We start from the raw sequence: 18,221 nt of genomic DNA, 5'->3' as shown, positions 1-18,221 counted from the left end.
TCCCCAATACCAGATCAGTTGTTGCCTACAGGACCATGGGTAGTCACTTCTCCTGTGCTGGCCTCAGCCCTAACACAAAAAAGATTGCGTATCCCAATGGTTTGAGATGGGGTATTTGGCGTCAGAGTTACTTGTAAACTTTGGGATCATTTAATAACTGGTTCCATGACCTTTAGCAAACACTGTGTCTCTAGTTATGTGAAACCCACATGCAGTAAGTATACATTATATATGCATGTACAGGGAATGTAATAGGAGGAAATCCACTACCATTACATTCTTTTATTAAAATTAAAGAGTGGTAGGGTTACTGATTAATTGTATATTTCATTCTGGACTTAACTATATTTTCCACAATTTCTAAATTAATAGGAGTCATTTTTAAAATCAGAATTAAAGCTCATAAAAACATTGCTTGTTATGAAATATTTCAAACATAAATTATAAAAATAACACACTTCTATATACTCATATTAAATAATAAAACATTACATATACACTTGAAACTCATTTGAAGTACTTTTCTGACCACATTAGCCTACTTCATATCCAGGGGTAACCTCTCGTAAGAATTTGGATTTTTCATTCTTAATACATTTCTTTATAGTTTATCACATATCCCTATGTGAAGTATGCTGTTATTTTGTTGCATGTTTTCTCTACCATTGCCTGGCTATAGTCTGTGTGGGGTTTATGTGTCAGTATAGCTTTCAGACATTCCTCAATTCCTTCTTGAAGGGATTTCCAAGAGAGATTTTCATGATGTATGATTTTCATCCTACTCTTGGAATTTGAAAATTTATTCCAATCCCTTCCACAAGAGGAGCTTCCACTACAATCCTGCTTGTGAAGGGAATGAGAGGGTATTGCTAGAAATGCTCCCTGAGACACGTGGAGAGCCATATCCTCAGAAGGTGGCTTGGGGAGTATGCAATCAGAACAAGAGGTATTTATTCGAGAAGTGTTTCTCAAAGAAGGGGTCCTCAAACTCTTTCTCCTGCTACAAGGATAGTCTCCCAAGGAAGCCATTTTTCTTGAGTACACATAGGACTCCTTCATCAGACAGCAGAGAGACAGGCATCCCACCCTTGGCCTTTCTGACTGTCCCAGTGCAGCACTGCTGGGTGGATAATTCTGCCCAATTCTGGGGTTCTTTACTAGGAAGCCCACTTGCCCTGTGGCAAATCTAAGTCACATTCTCCAATATCACCTTTATAAGGAATGAAATGGATGTATTTTTCTTTCTATTCTTTTGTCCTATTTCTTAGTTGGTTTCGAGACCAGATGTGGAGAAGGGGTCTCTTAAAGACTCAAGCATTTTTGGAGCAAGACCATGGGAATAGATTGGGAGCCAGCAAGACACAGAAAGGGGAGAAGAGCTGTGGATCTGTTTTTAGACGCACCCCTGAGGGCAGAGTGAAAGATGTGCTCTGGAAGGGCCGCTTGCTACAAGAGCTTTGAAGGGACAGGGCCTGGGCTGTGCAGCCCGTTTATCCTTCCAACCTCACTAATCAGGTAAGTGACTCTCTACACAGAGGACTGAGTGTATAGAGAGGTTGGATGTGTTTGGTCGTGGATGTCCCTCCACATGGAAGAAAATATCGGGAATGCAGGATAAGAATTCCCCGGGAAATACCAATGTATGTATGGTTCAACTGACTAGGTTTCTGCCTATTAAATGACTGTAATATTTTAGGCCTGCCTCCCTGAGATAACTCTGAGATTTTTAAAATGTCTTTTTTTGTTGTTGTTTCTATACCATTGTCGCATGATTATAGACAGTGTCTTAGTCTCCCGCAGATGGCTATCTGCTTAGCATGGCGTGATCTTACACGTTCACCCTCCCAGGTTATCTCATCTCCAAGAACCCTAGGAAACCTGCCCCGGTCTGTGTACCAATAATACTGCCCTATTGTCTCTATAAAGCAAACAAAATTCCTGACGACAGGGACGTGCTTTATTCCACCAAGCTGGGCAGATTTTCACTAATTCCCGGGGTGCCAGTCTAGTGCCTCTCGTTAGTATAATTTCTCACATGGCGGGCTAAAGAGTGAAGGAAGATGTTCTACTTTCCGCTAAGGGCGCGAGAGGGGCGGAGAGTGTGGATGCGTTTCCCGAGGGGTAGGACAATCCAGCGCTTTGCAGTTGCCGTAGAAATCTGACGTCATCGTGGCGACACTGACGACTTTTTAATAGAGACAGACGTGCCTTCGCGAGAAGTGCAGATCGCCCATTCAGGTGTTTGCTCCTCAGCTGAGGGTGTGGGTCCCCGTGGAGGAGGCTGAGCCGCCCCGGCGTATGGGGAGAAAAAGGGACCCAGATCCAAGTCACCTCTCTCCCGCTTGCGGACTTCCTTCCCTGGCGGCCTCCTAGGTAAAGACGCTGAGGTCCCGCTGGTCCCAGTGAGTGTGGCGTCCTGCGCCAGGGGTGTCCTCGAGATACTTTCCTTCTAAAGGCAGGGGCGCGGGAGGTGACACGGGAAACGGCTCTCTCAGCCCCAGCTCCCCCTTCTGTCAAACGGGATAGGAATGCTTAACCCCCAGGATCGCTGTGAGCGTTCAGTGACAACACATGACTAAGCCCATGGCCCTGTGTTTTTTGCGGGACTGTGAACGTCTGTATGAATTCCGGCCACTTGTTACTCCTTTTCTTTTTTTGGGGGGGCGGGGGGGCGGGGAATGTTGAGCCCTGAGCTAACATCTGCCAATCCTCTTCTTTTTGCTGGGGAAGACTGGCCCTCAGCTAACATCCTTTCCCATCTTCCTCTACTTTATATGTGAGACGCCTACCATAGCATGGCTTGATGTGCCATGTGCGCACCCGGGATCTGAACTGGCAGACCCCAGGCTGCCAAAGCAGAATGTGCACACTTAACCGCTGCCCGACCGGCCGGCCCCCTGTTACTCCTTTTCAACGTTGTTGTTAGGGGACAGAGGAGGAAAAGAGAGAAAAAAGACCCTGGTGAGAAGGTTGTTTGTTCCTGTTGTTATCACTGTCCACTTGTATCAGTGTTGTCACCAACCTAGTGCTTAGCATAGGCAGGGCACAAAGTTACTCCAGTAAAGCATAGTGATTGCTGGATCTGTCTCTCCCTGTGCAGCTCTTCATGCCACTGGCCGAGCTCGTATCAGGCGTCTGAAGGAGGCAGCTTCTGAGGATCTATAACCTGATGGCTGCTGAACCATCTGTTCCAGATTCAAGGGCAGCCGTCCTCAGGAGACCCCGACACTTCACATCCCTGCTGGGATATGAGGCCCGGCCCGAGTGAGTTCCTAGATCTGAACAAAACCATGTTGTGGAATTGCTCCTGTGAGGTTCACAAAGGAGCCTCAGAGGAGAGAAGCTGATTTGATCCCTCATGGGAGAAGAGGTTTAGCAGGAGGAATCCATTCCCTCAGCTGCTACATGTTTGTAGTAGCCCTGAGACCCATGTTAGAGAAGTATTTTTTGCCCCAAAAAAGTGAATTGTCCACTTGGGAAGGAATTTGATCTTTAACATGCATTTGTAATAACTATACCTAAATTGTTCTCACCTTATAAATAATAGTAATTCTCTTTTATCTTTCAGATTTTGTGGAAATATTTAGTAGTTACATCTTCCTAGCACTTTGACATTGTAATGTAGGTTCTTTCCTGGTGACTATGGTTTCTTTTCCTCTTATAATGACATTTTTTTTAAAGGCAGAAAATTTCCAAGTATTACTTAAAAATATCAGTGACTAGAACTTAATATTTAAAAACTATTTATTACCCTATAGTTTGCCCTATATAATGATACTCAGCCACATTCCCTAAAATCACCAGTTCCTCTTAAATAACATTGTGATTATTTTCTTAGGATATAATATTTTTATTTCTTTACTTCAGAATGAAATGGACATCAGCTCTCCCTAAGTATTTGGATATATTTCGTTGCAAATGATTATTTCTATTTAGTTATATGGCATGTGGGCCCATTTGATAAGACATAGTGTGGGGGGCTGGCCCCGTGGCCGAGTGGTTAAGTTCACTCACTCTGCTTTGGTGGCCCAGGGTTTCACTGGTTCAGATCCTGGGCGTGAACATGGCACTGCTCCTCAGGCTGTGTTGAGGCGGTGTCCCACATAGCACAAGCAGAAGGACCTACAACTAGAATATACAACTATGTACTGGGGGGCTTTGGGGAGAAGACAAAGAAGAAAAAGAAGGTTGACAACAGATGTTAGCTCAGGTGCCAATCTTTAAAAAAACAAAAGACATAGTGTGGGTCTGTTAATACTACAAGAGCATAATCATGGGACTCTTTTACCTCATCAATTGCATCAGAGAATTATGACTATATAAATATATCTCAAATACTTTATTGAGATTTGGATGGCATACAATACACTGTGCATATTTAAAGCATATGCTCTAATAAGCTGTGATATATGTATGCACTGTGGATCCAGTACTACAGTCAACATAGTGAACATATCCATCTCCTCAAAAAGCTTCCTGGTGCCCCTTTGTAATCCCCCCACCTCCCTCTCTCTCCATGTCACTCTACCCCTTTCCCAGGCAACCACTGATCTTCTGTCACTATAGATTAGTTTTCCTTTCGTATAATTTATGTGAATGGAATCATACAATGTGTGTTCTTTTTTGTCTATCTTCCTTCCTTCAACCTAAATATTCCTAGATTTATCCATTTGTTGCATGTGCAAATAGTTCCTTCTTTTCTATTGTTGACTAATATTCCATTACAGTCATGTGTTACTTAACGACAGGGATGCATTCTGAGAAATGCGCTGTTGGGATGTCGTCATTGTTGGAACATCCTGGAGTGGACTTACACAGACCTAGATAGTATAGCCTACTGCACACCTAGACTGTATGATATTAATCTTATGGGACCATCATCGTATATGCGGTCTGTTGTTGACCAAAATGTCGTTATGTGGCTCATGACTGTAAATGGATATACCACAATTTGATCCATCCATTCACCTGGTAATGGATATTTGTGTTGTTTCCTATTTGGGGCTCTTGTAAATAAAGCTGCTATGAACATTTGGGTGTAAGTCTTTGCTTGGACATATGCTTTTTTTTCCTCTAAGTCAGTACTTAGGAGGAGAATGGCTGGGTCATGGTAGTTGTAAAATTAACTTTGTAAGAAGCTGCTAAACTGTTTTCCAAAGTGGTTGCACCATTTTTCATTACCACCAGCCGCGTATGAGAGTCCCATCCTCCACAACCTTGCCAGGACTTGCTATGGTCAGTCTTTAGTTTTGGCCTTTCTCAGGGGGGTATGATGCTATCCCATTGTAGTTTTCATTGACATTTCTCTAATGACTAATGCTGTTGAGTGTCCTTCCGTATGCTTGTTTGACATGTGTATATCCTCTTTGGTGAAGTATCTGTTCAAATCTTTTGCCCACTTATTTACTGGAGTGTCTTTTTTTTCTTACTGACCATTGTGAGATTTATTTTGTCTGGATACAAGTCACTTGCAAAGATTGTTTCCCAGTTGGTAGCTTATCTTTTAATTCTCTCAAGAGTCCTTTTGGAAGAACAGAAGTTTTTAATTCTGAGGAAGTCTGGTATATCAATTTGTTCATTTATGCTTTTGATTTTGCTTTTGATGTCATATCTAAGAAATCTTCACCTAAACTAGGGTCACAAGAATTTTCTCCTGTTTCTTTTTTTTTTTCCACAAGTTTCATAGTTTTAGCTTTTATGTTTAGGCATGTGATTCACTTTGAGATCACTTTTGCATATAGTGTGATATATGGATCGCAGTTTATGTTTGTGTGTACACATATCCACTTGTCCCAGCACCATTTGTTGAAAAGACTGTCCTTTCTCCACTGAATTGCATTTGTAGCTTTGTTGAAAATCAGTTGTCCATGCGTGTGTGGGTCTGTTTCTGGACTCTACTTGTTCCTGTGATGTACATTTCTCCCTTCATCCCGGTACCACACCATCTTGATTACTGTAGGTTTATAATGAGTCTTGAAATAGGGTGGTGCTTATCCTTCAACTTTGTTCTTTGTCAAAGTTGTTTTCATAGTCTAGGCCCTTTGCATTTCCACACAACTTTTAGAATAAGCCTGTGAATTTCTTTTTAAAAAAATACGTGCTATGATTTTAATTGCGATTGCATTTGAATCTATGGATCAGTTTGGGGAGAATAGATGTGGTAACAATACTAAGTCTTCTGACCCATGAAGACAGTGTGTTCCTCCATTTATTTAAGCCTCCTCTACTTTCTCTCCACAATGTTTTCTAGTGTTCACAGTACAGGTCTTGCACATCTGTAGACATACATGTGCTACATAGATTATCTCTATGTGTTTCATACTTTTTGATGCTATTGTCAATGACAGTATGTTTTGTTACAATTTCCAGGTATTATATTTTCACTGAACTGTCATCAGTCAGATGTTGCAGGGGAATCTTTTTGATTGAAAGCACATATTGATCTAGGATGGAAAAGATTCTTTTTTTTTTTTACAGGTTGACACCCAAGCTAACTTCTGTTGCCAGTCTTCCTTTCTTCTTCTTCTTCTCCTCAAAGCCCCCTGGTACATAGTTGTATATTCTAGTTGCAAGTACTTCTGGTTGTGCTGTGTGGGATGCCGCCTCAGCATGGCTTGAGGAGCGGTGCCATGTCCATGCCCAGGATCCAAACCAGTGAAACTCTGGGCCGCCGAAGTGGAGTACATGAACTTAACCACTCATCTTTGTTGCTGGCCCCTAGAAAAGATTCTTGATGCTTAAGTCATTTATTGATCAGGGTTCTCCAGAGAAACAGAACCAATAGGATATTCATATATAGGTAGAGATTTAGTTTGAGAAAGTGACTTATGAGATTGTGGAGGCCTGACAGAATCTGAGGTGGGAGGCCGGCAGGTTGGAGCCTCAGGAAAGAGTGACAGTTGGAGTCTGTGGGCAGTCTGCTGGTGAGCCTGGAGGAGCTGATGTTGTAGATGAAGTCCACAGGCAGTCTCCGGGCAGAATTCCCTCTGGCTCAGGGGAGATCAACCCTTTGTTCTAGTCAGGCCTTCAACTGATTGGATGAGGCCCACCCACAACAGAGTGCTGACTGCTTTACTGAAAGTCTACCCATCTAAATATATATCATTCAAAAACACTCTCATAGAAACGTCCAGAATAACGTTTGATCAAATATCTGGGTACTATGGCCCTGTCAAGGGGACACGTAAAATTTACATCACAATATTCATTTGCCTAGATTTCCATATTAGCTTTTAGATGTGTCTTGCAGTGTACTGAAACTAGGGAGAAAAATGTCCCAGAGAACATTGTACAGGTCATCTCCAGAAAAATCAGTCACTAAAATGAAATGGTTTAGTAGCTTTCAAGTTTATTTGTGTGGTTAGAATGGAATTGTGGACATTTCTTCTTTATCCCAAACAAATGCACCTTGCTGAACTCCTTGGTTCTTGGGTGGGAAGAGAAAGAGGGAGAGTGTGCGCGTGAATGTGGGTCCGCGTGTGTGCGTGTGTGTTTATTGGTGAGGCTGTGAGGAGTGTTTGTTGTGAGGAATGTTTGAGGTTGATTACTGTGTTATGTCAGTCCTGCTCAGCTCCCAGCACAGGTTAGGAAACAAGTCAGGCTGGTTGCTGTTTGTTTCTCCCAGCTTTCCTTGGCCAAAATGGTTACCACGATGACTCAGTGACTGCTGTGGGATTTGGTACAGACTCAAAATTGAGTCCTGATTCTCGCCTGACTCAGGCTTTACTGTGATGGTGTTAAGTGTTGCTTTTATCATTCTGCCATTCCTTCTGGATTTCTACATTGACATTCAAATGTTGGGGAGAGCTTCCCTTTCTCCCCTATCATTTATTTATTTATTCATGTGTTTATTTATATTAGTGTGACTCATAGGTTTTTATTTTGCTCAAAGGGTTACCATCTGACATTATAATTATTTATTTTGATGCTCACATTGTCCCAGGATTGGCCACTGTTAGCCCCACCAGGTTGGCTTCTGCGTCCACTTGATGCCTCCCTAGACTCCTCTGAGCATGTACTTTGTTCCCTGACCCTGAGTCTCTGCCCGTCTCTAGAAAGGAAGTAATGATGCCCACCTCAGAGCACTGCCTTGAGGATGTATAGAGAAAAAGTCTGAAAATAACAGTCTACACTGTGTAGCATCTAGTGGGCTCTAAATTTTAGTTCCCTATTCCAACTTTGCCTCCTTCATCCTGTCAGTGTGATGCCTCTGACATTTAATAGCATGACTCCCAGAGAGAATACCTGGACATGTAACAGCTAGCAGGGATAAGCCCCTATTTACATGATGTGTGAGCTTCTCTGTCACTGTGTGTGTGGGAGGGGCTGTGTGGTGGAGCTGGGGAAGAGGCGAAGCGTCATTGCACAGCTTCCAGTGGACAGCAGGCAAGGAAACCTTCACCCCTTTCCCCATGTTCATGTGATTTCCCATCCTCTCACTTTCCTCTCGAGTCCATGTGCCATCTTATCCCTACTCTCCTTCTAGTGGACCGTCAGAGGAGGGTGTGGACGCTGAGACTCAAAAGCAGGAGCTGACAGAGAAGAACCAAGTATGATGGCGAGTGTGCTAGAAAGGTTCCTGGCGCAAGAGTGAGGAGATCAGGGTCCCATCATCGGGACATTGTAGGTAAGTCACTCCGTTTCCACCAGTCTTGTCTATACAGCAGGGTAACAGTACCCACTGCTGCTGACCACCCAGGAATATTGTGGAGTTTATTTGTGATCCCATGTGGGAAAGCAATCTGTGGTCATGGGTGGGGGGAAGGACCAGTGCACTTTCAAGGAATTACATTAACAGAGACACCCCAGATATTGCAGAACTCTGCGTGGCAGACATCAAAGTAATAGCACAAAACGTCAGATATTTAGGTCAGGATTTCTCCAAGTGTGGTCCATGGGCTGGGTCACAAAATCGTCAGGGGTACTTGTTAAAACAGCAGATACATGGCCCACCCTAGGTTTGCTGCATCCAAAACAGGGAGGTGGGGTAGGAGGTGTCTGTGTGTTGAGCAATTTCTCCTGTTGGTTGCGGTATTCGTCCAAGTTTGAAGACCACCGCTCTGCATTTACAACAAGGTTCTTAAAATGTTGAATCCTTCAATGTCTAGTTTTGGTGTCAGTTTCTCCTGCAACTCAGATTGAAATATCTGTGTCTGCTCCCAGTGGGTCAAAAAGGGAACAATTTGGAGTCAGCCCGGTGGCATAGTGGTTAAGTTCTCACATTCATCAGCGGCCCATGGTTGGCCGGTTCAGATCCCAGGTGCGGACTATGCACTGCTTTTCAAGCCATGCTGTGGCAGGCGTCCCACATATAAAATAGAAAAAGATGGGCATGGATGTTAGCTCAGGGCCAGTCTTCCTCAGCAAAAGGAGGATGATTGGTAGCAGATGTTATCTCAGGGCTAATCTTCCTCAAAAAAAAAAATAAATAAATAAAAATTTTCTTTTGAAAAAGGACAATTCTTTATTCCCAGCAATACTTCCTCAGTGTTTTCTGTATGAGGGACTGCATTCATCTTCCAAGGCTGCCATAGCAAAGTCCTGCAAGCTGGGTGGCTTCACAATAGACACGTCTTGTCTCACGGTTCTGGAGGCCGGAAGTCAATAATCAGGTGGTGCCGGGCCTGTGCTCCCTCTGAAAGCTGTCGCAGAATCTCTCTGTGCTTCTTCCTGCCTTCTGGTGGTTGCTGACAGGCTTTGCGTTTCTTGGCTTGCAGCTGTGTGACTCCTGTCTCTGCCTTCATGGTCACATGGTTTTATCCCTGTTGTTCTGTCTTCACATGGCTGTCTTCTCATAAGGACTCCAGTCCCCTTCGTTCAGGGGCCCACCCTACTCCAGGATGACCTCATCGTAACTGATTACATCTGCCGCAATCATAGTTCCAAATAGGGTGACGTCCTGAGGTGCTGGGGGTTAAGACCAACTTATCTGTTTTTGGGTGACACAATTCACCCCATAACAGGCACTGAACTAGTTGATAGGCACGCAACACAGTGACCAAGACCTGGCAGTGTCCCTGGAGCTTTTATTCTAGCTCAGGAAAACTGTCAGTAAGCAGGGAAACAAGTCGGTATAGCGAGGCAGTTCCATGTGGGGGTAAGTCCTTTAAAGAAAATAATCAAATCCATTGAGTAGAAAATGACAGGACGGGTTATCATAGATGTGTTGTCAGGGAAGCTCTTGCTCAGGAAGTGACAGTTGACTGAGTTCAGAACGACTAATATACTCAGTAGCAACATACCTCAAATGTCACTGGTTGTGAATAAATATCAGTCTATATCCTATTTTTTCATGGCTGCAGGAATACTAATATCAGTAAAGATAGAGAAAAGGAAATAAAAAATTGGCTAAAATGTATTATGTGCCAAGTGCTTTTTACGTGTGAGTCACTCAGTGCTCCTAGCAGCCCTATGTGGTAGATACTGTTGCTCGTCCCCATATTGGAGATGATGAACTGAAGGACAGAGACATAGGGACATGGCCCAGGACTGCACAGTTAGGGAACAGGACGGCTTGGGTTTGTACCCAGTATCTCGTGCTCCAGAGCCTGGAAACCTGTCAAAGATTTGTTGTTAAGTGACAGAAGCACTCTGCACAAGCATGAGGATTTTAGGCGGTCATTAAAAGTAACACTCATTTGTTAATACATTTATAGAAAACATCTGGACCTAGTGACAAACAGGCGACTTGTGACCTTGGTAAGAGCATATTCATTGCCGTCATGGGCACAGAAGTGATACTGCAGCGAGATAAAGAGTCTGTGAGAATGAAGAATGTTAGCAGAGACTGGAAAACTCTTTCTGGAACTTTGATTTAAAGGGTAAGGTGGGAGAGAGAAAGAGAGAGAGAGATAGTTATTGATTCTGTGGCTGAGTAGAGATGACAGGACCAAGGAGGGTTGTTTTTTTAAAAATTTCAATTCTGTGAAATTTGAGTAAATTTGAAAGTTAATATACAGGAGCCACCTCATCTCAGATTTAACCCTTGAATTTTCCCATATTTCCCTCTTATTTGCACTATAGAGTTAATGAGACGCCTCTAGTGGGACAGTGTGGGTTTTAAGGTCATTATATATATCTAGTTATTAGTGAATGGAAGAATGGAGAATTGTGTGTCACAGAATCCTAGTAATTTTTGGATTTTTGCCTGTCAGAGAGGCAGCAGATGGCTGAAATCCTGGCGTGACGTGGCTGGATCTTGCACGATCTGAGGACCCCTGCACTGGTGACTGGGACGGGTCCAGAATTTTCCTATAAATATGTTAAGTGACAGGTCAGTCCTGAGCATCAGATAGGCCAATGCCACCCCTCGCTGCCCTGGCGCCATCTCTCACCGAGCTCAGCAGGTGAGGAACTGGATCAGGGTCTGCGCAGAGGCACGATGTGGGGCAGCTCCTAGGAGTTTCTGAAACATCCAAGAAAGCAGAGGACCTTCTGTCTCCAAAATTTGAACTGAAGGCCTATCAGAGAGAGATTTGCCCCCTTCCTCTAATGTCTGTAGTCTCATTAGGAGAAATGAGAAATGACTCCTCACAGTGCCTGCCTCAGCCCCGAGGCTCAGCCCGCCCCTGCTGCTGTGTCCCAACATTTAAAGGGCCAGAGAAGTCCCACCACATGCCATGTACTCTGGGCGGGGTTTCTCATTTATGCTCAGAACAGCTCTGTGACTGAGGTATGAGGTGTCCTAAGTCCCATTTCAGAGATGACCAAGCTCTGGCTCAGAGACCTTATGTCCCCTCTCCAGGTACGTGTCAGGATGGAAATGAGGCTCCATCCCTCGCCCTCCCCAGAGGACACAGAGCAGCCTCGCTTTTAGAAATGGGCTTCCAGGGCTGGAGAAACGGTCCATGACACTCCCCTGATAATATGGCCCCGGGAGTAGTCACTCAACAAGCCCTCTGGGTCGTGAAGATGACAGAGGAGATGAAATCCCACTTTTTGTGGCATGTGACCGAGTGTCGGGCCTTATCCGTTGCCTGATCCCTGCAGGGGGGAGTGGGGCTCGGGCAGGAGCTCAGATGGGACAAGTCATCTAGAGGGAAGGAAAGTGATATGAGCAGAGCTGCTTTAAGCAAATGCTTTTTCTGTTGCATCTCCTTTAATCCTAACAGCTATTCATGATATACATTATTCAAATTAGGGTACTGATGTTAAGAGATTTAAATAAGTCGGGGAAACTATTTTCTCAGGATCAACAGCTAACTGCAGAATTATTCTAAAGTTTTTCGCTTTTTGTCTTGAATCCTCTGGAGCTGCCTTACGTGCTCTTCGGGTGTTTTTCATTCTATTTTAGAATTGTGAACTGTATCATTTTTAAGTCACAATATTTTTGAATCTTAAAATACATTCTAAATGGAGAACATACTAGGAATTGTGTGGAAACAAAGGAGAAATCATTTGCCAACTACAGCTCAGCCACTGGGTTAGTATCCATGGTTTGTGATACACACTTAGTAACAAACAAAGAGATTGGCTCATAATTTAAACAGCAAATTCATGTAAAATTATGTGAACAATAAACATGTCAGAATATGCCAAAACCACAAGCATTAATAAGATGCAAATATAAATCCTGGGAATTCATATTGAGTGGAAAAGACAATAGTAAGAAATGAGTACTGTGATTCTTCTTTTGGAAGAGACCCTGTGTGTGTGCGGGTGTCTGTGTTCGTGCACCCCTCCCCAGCAGGGACGCATCTGGAGAGGAGGCCCCACTCTATGACAACAGGCCCCTTAGGGTCGGGGGGGAGTCAGGCCCATGAGAGATGCAGGTAACTTCATTGTATAAATGTACTTTTACATATTGTTTGAAATATTGCCTTCAGGAAAAAAGTATTTTGATGAAAATTTGAAAGCAGAATATACTTGTAAACAGATTCAGCAAAATTAATGTACACATGTATTCATTACTTTGGAAAAGCATTCATTTTATTCAATTACATGGAAAAATTAAGTAGGAAAAAAATAGAATTGGAAGTGTTTCTGCCGGTATCTGTGTGTGTTTCTGTGTCTCCTTTAGCTCTGTCACCTCAAGTACTTACACTCAAGGGGCAGCTTTATCTTTAGTTCAAGCCAAGGCTAGACTTCCAATCTCATGTTTAAATATCCCAGAAAATGATGGATACAGCTGGATGGCTGCCAGTAGGTTACACAGTTTCATGAAACGCTGGCTGAAACCATTAGACCAATGTGTGACCCTCCATCCCTCCCGCCCTCTGGCTGAGTCACCATGTCTGAGACTCTCAGCTGACATCCTGGCTCTGGCCACCTGATAACGGCTATCTCTGTTTTTCTCTTTTAAGGAAAAGGAGTGCATTTAGCAAAGGGGGATGAATGTCATCAATTTGTTTACTAAGATACCAATTCTGTTTGGAAAATGAACATGTATATTAAAGCAGTTCTGTCTACATTGTGTTGATGGAGTTCTCTTCCCTCATCAGGGCAGGTTGACATGTCCACTCGGTAGAGGGGTCCCTCCCAGAGAGCAGGGTGCTGTGCCCTCCGTTACCTCACCCCTGTACAGGCTGCCCAGACCTTCTCCCACCTCCTGTGTGTCATCCCCTGTCCAGGACATTGGACACAGCTGTCCAGACCCTGCTCCATCGCCCCATCCTCTCTGTCACTTCCTACCTGCCCTGTGCTGCCTTTCATCTGCCCACCACCCACTGCCAAGGCGCGCTACTGCCACCTGGTGTGTCATCGTATGCGGACCCCGGAGTATATATTTTTACAGTCTCTTTACACCTATCAGTTTTTTCAGACAGAGTTAGAATCATTCTGTACATAGGTTCATAGGCTGGGTTTTAAGGGAGCATATTGTGTTTTTTTGTTCCGCGATGACCCTGTTTTATAAAGTTTGCTGATAGCGGTACGTTGGTGCCACCTCGTGACAGAAACGTGAACTACATCTTGAACATGCTGGCGCAAGAAGGTGGGAGGGGCTGTGCTCCACACCCACCAGAGTGTTCTGGAACACTGGATGGAACGGGAGCATTGCCAGGGTACAGGGATACTGAGATATTGAGACAGAAAGTGCAGCCTCATTCTGTGTTGAAGCGAAAGTTCTATGAGAATGGAAGTAAAAGATCATTTTTTAGTTTTACTCTTGGACACCTCTGGATAAATAGAAATCTATATTAGCAAAAATGGATCAAGGCCACTTAAGATCTTTGTAACCTGCTATTGAACTTATGACCTTCTTTCCGTGTAGATATATTTCTATGATAATATTTTAAGTACTTTTACAAAATTTCAGGTTTTTTTATATCAATTGTGTTTCTTCATATGATGCTCCAGACTATTTCACTAATACTCAGGTGGTGAAAATTTAGTTTCCGTATCACATTTTCTGTAACAAACAATAGTATACTTAACACTCTTGCTCATATATATACAAATATCTTTGTCAGAATTTTTTATATGTTCTTGAAAACGTTCTCTATAAACCAGGAAAAAATGTAATATTTTATATTAGGACAACATTGGAAATGCTATTACTAGTGTATGGTCCTAACATTGCTGTATGAAAATGCCTATCTCTCCACACATTAGAAATAATGTGAATCGTTGCTTATCTGATGGGCAACAAACCATCTCTCCTCATTGTTTTGGCTATAACTCGTTTTTGCTACCTGTCTAGAATTCCATCCTATGGATGTGACATATTCAGTTCTCACAACCCTGTGTTATATAGTTTTGGATAGTTGCTGTTGTCTGCTCTGTGGATGGCATCTTTTCAGTGTCTGTACAGTGCTAAAGGACACTATTTAAGGCACATTTCCCGTGGCTGTTTGCACTGATGAGCTGAATATGTCCTCTTTGAGTCCAGAAAATATTTTGGGAGAATTTTAGTATTGTGATAACAGTGTATGAGAGAGAGTGAGAGAGAGAGAGAGAGAGAAAGAGAGAGAGAGAGAGAGTGTGTGTGTGTGTGTGTGTATCAGTGTGGTGCGCTGACAATCACATTTCCCTCTGCTTCCTTCTGCCCCTTCGTGGGGCAGACCATTTGGTCTTTTTCCTTAATTCAGACCCAGAAGTGAAAACTAGGGAATTCCCAGGACGGCAATCCTTATAACCAAATCCTTGTCTCCATCCTTAACTACAGCCTGAAGGTAAACTTCTAAGAGGGGAACTGATGGTGTAAAGAGTGTGCACCTATGTGGCCCCTTGAGAAGTTCTGCCATACGGACACCCAGAGGGATAGTTCCAGTGTAGTCTACCCCAAGTGGAGTCACATGAGAAAGGCCACAGAGGAGGGAAGAAAGTAGTAATGCTGACATCATGTCACACAGGCCAGGCCCTGGGCTCTGTCGTGGACCTACTCTCAAACTATGCCACAGTCGGAAGATGTGGAAGTGATCACAAGTGAACCAAACTTTACACACAAGCACAACCTGAGGTCACCTGTGTGGGAGAAGGTCATTGCTTGCAGGAAGACAGGACATAGAGTCAGCAGGCATGAGACACAGTCACAGTTTTATATAAATTAATATTTTCATTAAACATGTGGTTTATATAAGTTAATATTTATATAAGCCAGGTGGTTTTATGTGAATTAATATTTATATAATACACATGCATCTAAATCTTTGTATGAGAGAGGTTGGTTGTTATTGTGGTAGAACAGAAGACCAGGCCAATATCATATTTTTAACAGCTTTCCTGCAATATAATTTACAGAGAACAAAATCCACACATTTTAAGGGTACAGTTTGATGACTTTCGGTAACTGTAGAGTTGTACAACCATTACCATAATCGAGTTTTAGATGTTTCCATCACCCCAAAAAGTCCCATTGTGCTTGAATGCAGTCAAAGCCCGCACCCGCCTCGAGGCCCAGGAACCACAGATAAGCTGTCTCTCCATGGATTTGCCTATTCTGGACATTTCACCTAAGTGGACTCATACACTATGTGGTCTTTCGCGTATTTGGCTTCTTTCAGTTGGCATACTGTTTTCAAGGTTCATCCATGTTGTAGCATGTAGTGGTACTTCATTCCTTTTTATTGCTGAATAACATTCCACATTTTATTTAACCCCTCATTAATTGGTGGACATTTAGATAGTCTACTTTTGGCTATTTTGAATAATGATGCTACATACATTTGTGTACTAGTTTTTATGTAGACATGTGTTGTCATTTCTCCTGGCTGTGTACCTAGGAGTGGAATCGCTGGGTCATGTGGTAACTCTCTGTTGAACTGCCACACTGTTTTTATGACTGTCACGCTCTTGAGCAATGCAGGTAGTTTATCTTGCTTGTGATTAAACTGTGGTTATGGGTTTCAGGAAAGAATACCAGAGTTGAAGTGCTCTTCTCCTCACATCGTATCTGAGAGGACATGAGACCCACGTGATGTCACGGGGTCACTGGACATGTTGACTCACGTCTCTGAGTCAAGGGGCTGTTTGTCAAGGTTCTCTAGTGCACAGTAACTATTTTCCATTCCCAGACTCTGTCCTGCCCTCAGGGGTGGAGGCTGAATTAAGGTTCACCTCATGGAGGCAGGGTATCTACAGATATTATTTGGAATTATTTGATAAATACAATTTGTCTCCTTTCATTCATTTCACTACTATTTCAAATATTTAATTACTTATATGAGTGTGACTTCAAGTTTTTTAAAAATTCCTATTTTATTTTTTTTTAGAATCATTCTATTCTTTTTGTTTCCCGGTCTAGAATCTTTTATTTTTATTTTTTTTAATTTTAGTTTTTTTAAACTTTTTATTAAGATTATGATAGTTTACAACCTTGTGAAATTTCAGTCGTACATTATTGTCAGTCATGTTGTAGGTGCACCACTTCACCCTTTATGCCCTCCCCCACCCCCCTTTCCCTTGGTGACCAGCAATCAGTTCTCTTTGTCTATATGTTTAACTTCTGCCTATGAGTGGAGTCATACGGAGTTCGTCTTTCTCTATCTGCCTTATTTCATTTAACATCATACCCTCAGGGTCCATCCATGTTGTTGTGAATGGGATGATTTTATCCTTTTTTATGGCTGAGTAGTATTCCATTGTATATATCTACCATATCTTCTTTATCCAATCATCAGTTGATGGACACTTAGGTTGCTTCCATGTCTTGGCTATTGTAAATAATGCTGCGATGAACATAGGGTTGCATGGGACTTTTGGAATTGCTGACTTCAAGTTCTTTGGATAGATACCCAGTAGTGGGATGGCTGGGTCGTATGGTATAGAATCTTTTATTTCTCAAACCAGAAACTTTCATGACCTGCATTTATGTATCACTTGACTAATGGGAACCTTCAGTGAGAGCAGCAGCCTCCCCACGCCACTGTCCACTGGCCCAACCATCAGGACTTACAGCCCCTGAGCTCCAGCTGTTTCCTCCAACTGTAGAAAGGTGACCAGACTGAGTCACTAAGACACATTCTGGGGTGTTCAGAATCTGTGTGGCACTTGCCTGTTGTTTGTTTACCTGCTTTTAATCATGGAGGGAAAAGGACGTGAATTTGGAGCTGCCTTTGGGCATACCTCTCCTCTCTTGCAGCAAATTACTAGAAGGATGGTGCCCAATTAAGAGAACAGGTGGCACTCTTTCTTTTTCCTCAAACAGTTAGAATGTTGAGTTAATTTTTCACTTCCAAGCACATGTTTGACAAATAAAACTCACCACATTAGCTTGGCACAACAAAAATTATACCTCAGTTCAATGCCCAATAACATGAATTGGTCCTGATTCCATTCCTGACACATCATGAAACTCTTTCTCTTTAATCACGGACACCAAGTATCCATAATTTAAGGAGCATTAAGCCTGTGTGTTTGTGTACGTGTGTGTAGTCTAGAGAAAAGCAAGGGTAAAGAACATTCTAGATACATGGAGAGGAAATCACACTAGTCCATCAGAGTGTAATGAGAGGGAGTCTAGCTCAGTGGTAGAGCATTCGACTGCAGGACAATGCCAAATATATTTTAGAACTTAATGAAAATGGTCTTTATAACCACAAAAACCTAAAATGGCCAGCAGACATACAAAATTCTACTCAGTTCTATTAATGAGGTTAATCCTTCTCAGTTCATGTTTTAGAAAAAGTCTGTGTGGTAAAACGTACATATAACAAAAACCTATGTGGATTTTAATGATATAAAAATATCTCTGAACAGAGTTAGAACTTGTTGATAGGGGAAGTGCTGTGGACTGAATGTTTGCGTTCCCCAAATTACTATGTCGAAATCCTAACCCCTAAGGT

The 18,221-nt window shown here is 42.8% G+C and overlaps 1 long non-coding RNA gene across 2 annotated transcripts; it reads left to right on the top strand.

Moving 5' to 3' along the window:
• Positions 1-2,228: 2,228 nt before the first annotated feature.
• Positions 2,229-13,406, top strand: LOC124245268 (uncharacterized). Of its 2 annotated transcripts, none has more exons than XR_006890252.1 (5): positions 2,229-2,373; positions 3,101-3,264; positions 8,486-8,626; positions 10,656-10,820; positions 11,162-13,406. It is a non-coding gene; the product is annotated as an uncharacterized LOC124245268 (long non-coding RNA). The 2 variants fall into 2 exon arrangements; XR_006890251.1 differs by having other exon boundaries at positions 11,154-13,406.
• Positions 13,407-18,221: the final 4,815 nt, after the last annotated feature.

The sequence above is a fragment of the Equus quagga genome, chromosome 10, assembly GCF_021613505.1.
Source record: "Equus quagga isolate Etosha38 chromosome 10, UCLA_HA_Equagga_1.0, whole genome shotgun sequence".
In the NCBI taxonomy this organism is placed as follows: domain Eukaryota; kingdom Metazoa; phylum Chordata; class Mammalia; order Perissodactyla; family Equidae; genus Equus; species Equus quagga.
The sequence above is the reverse complement of the archived record's forward strand: the minus strand, read 5'-3'. Positions and strand labels throughout refer to the sequence as shown.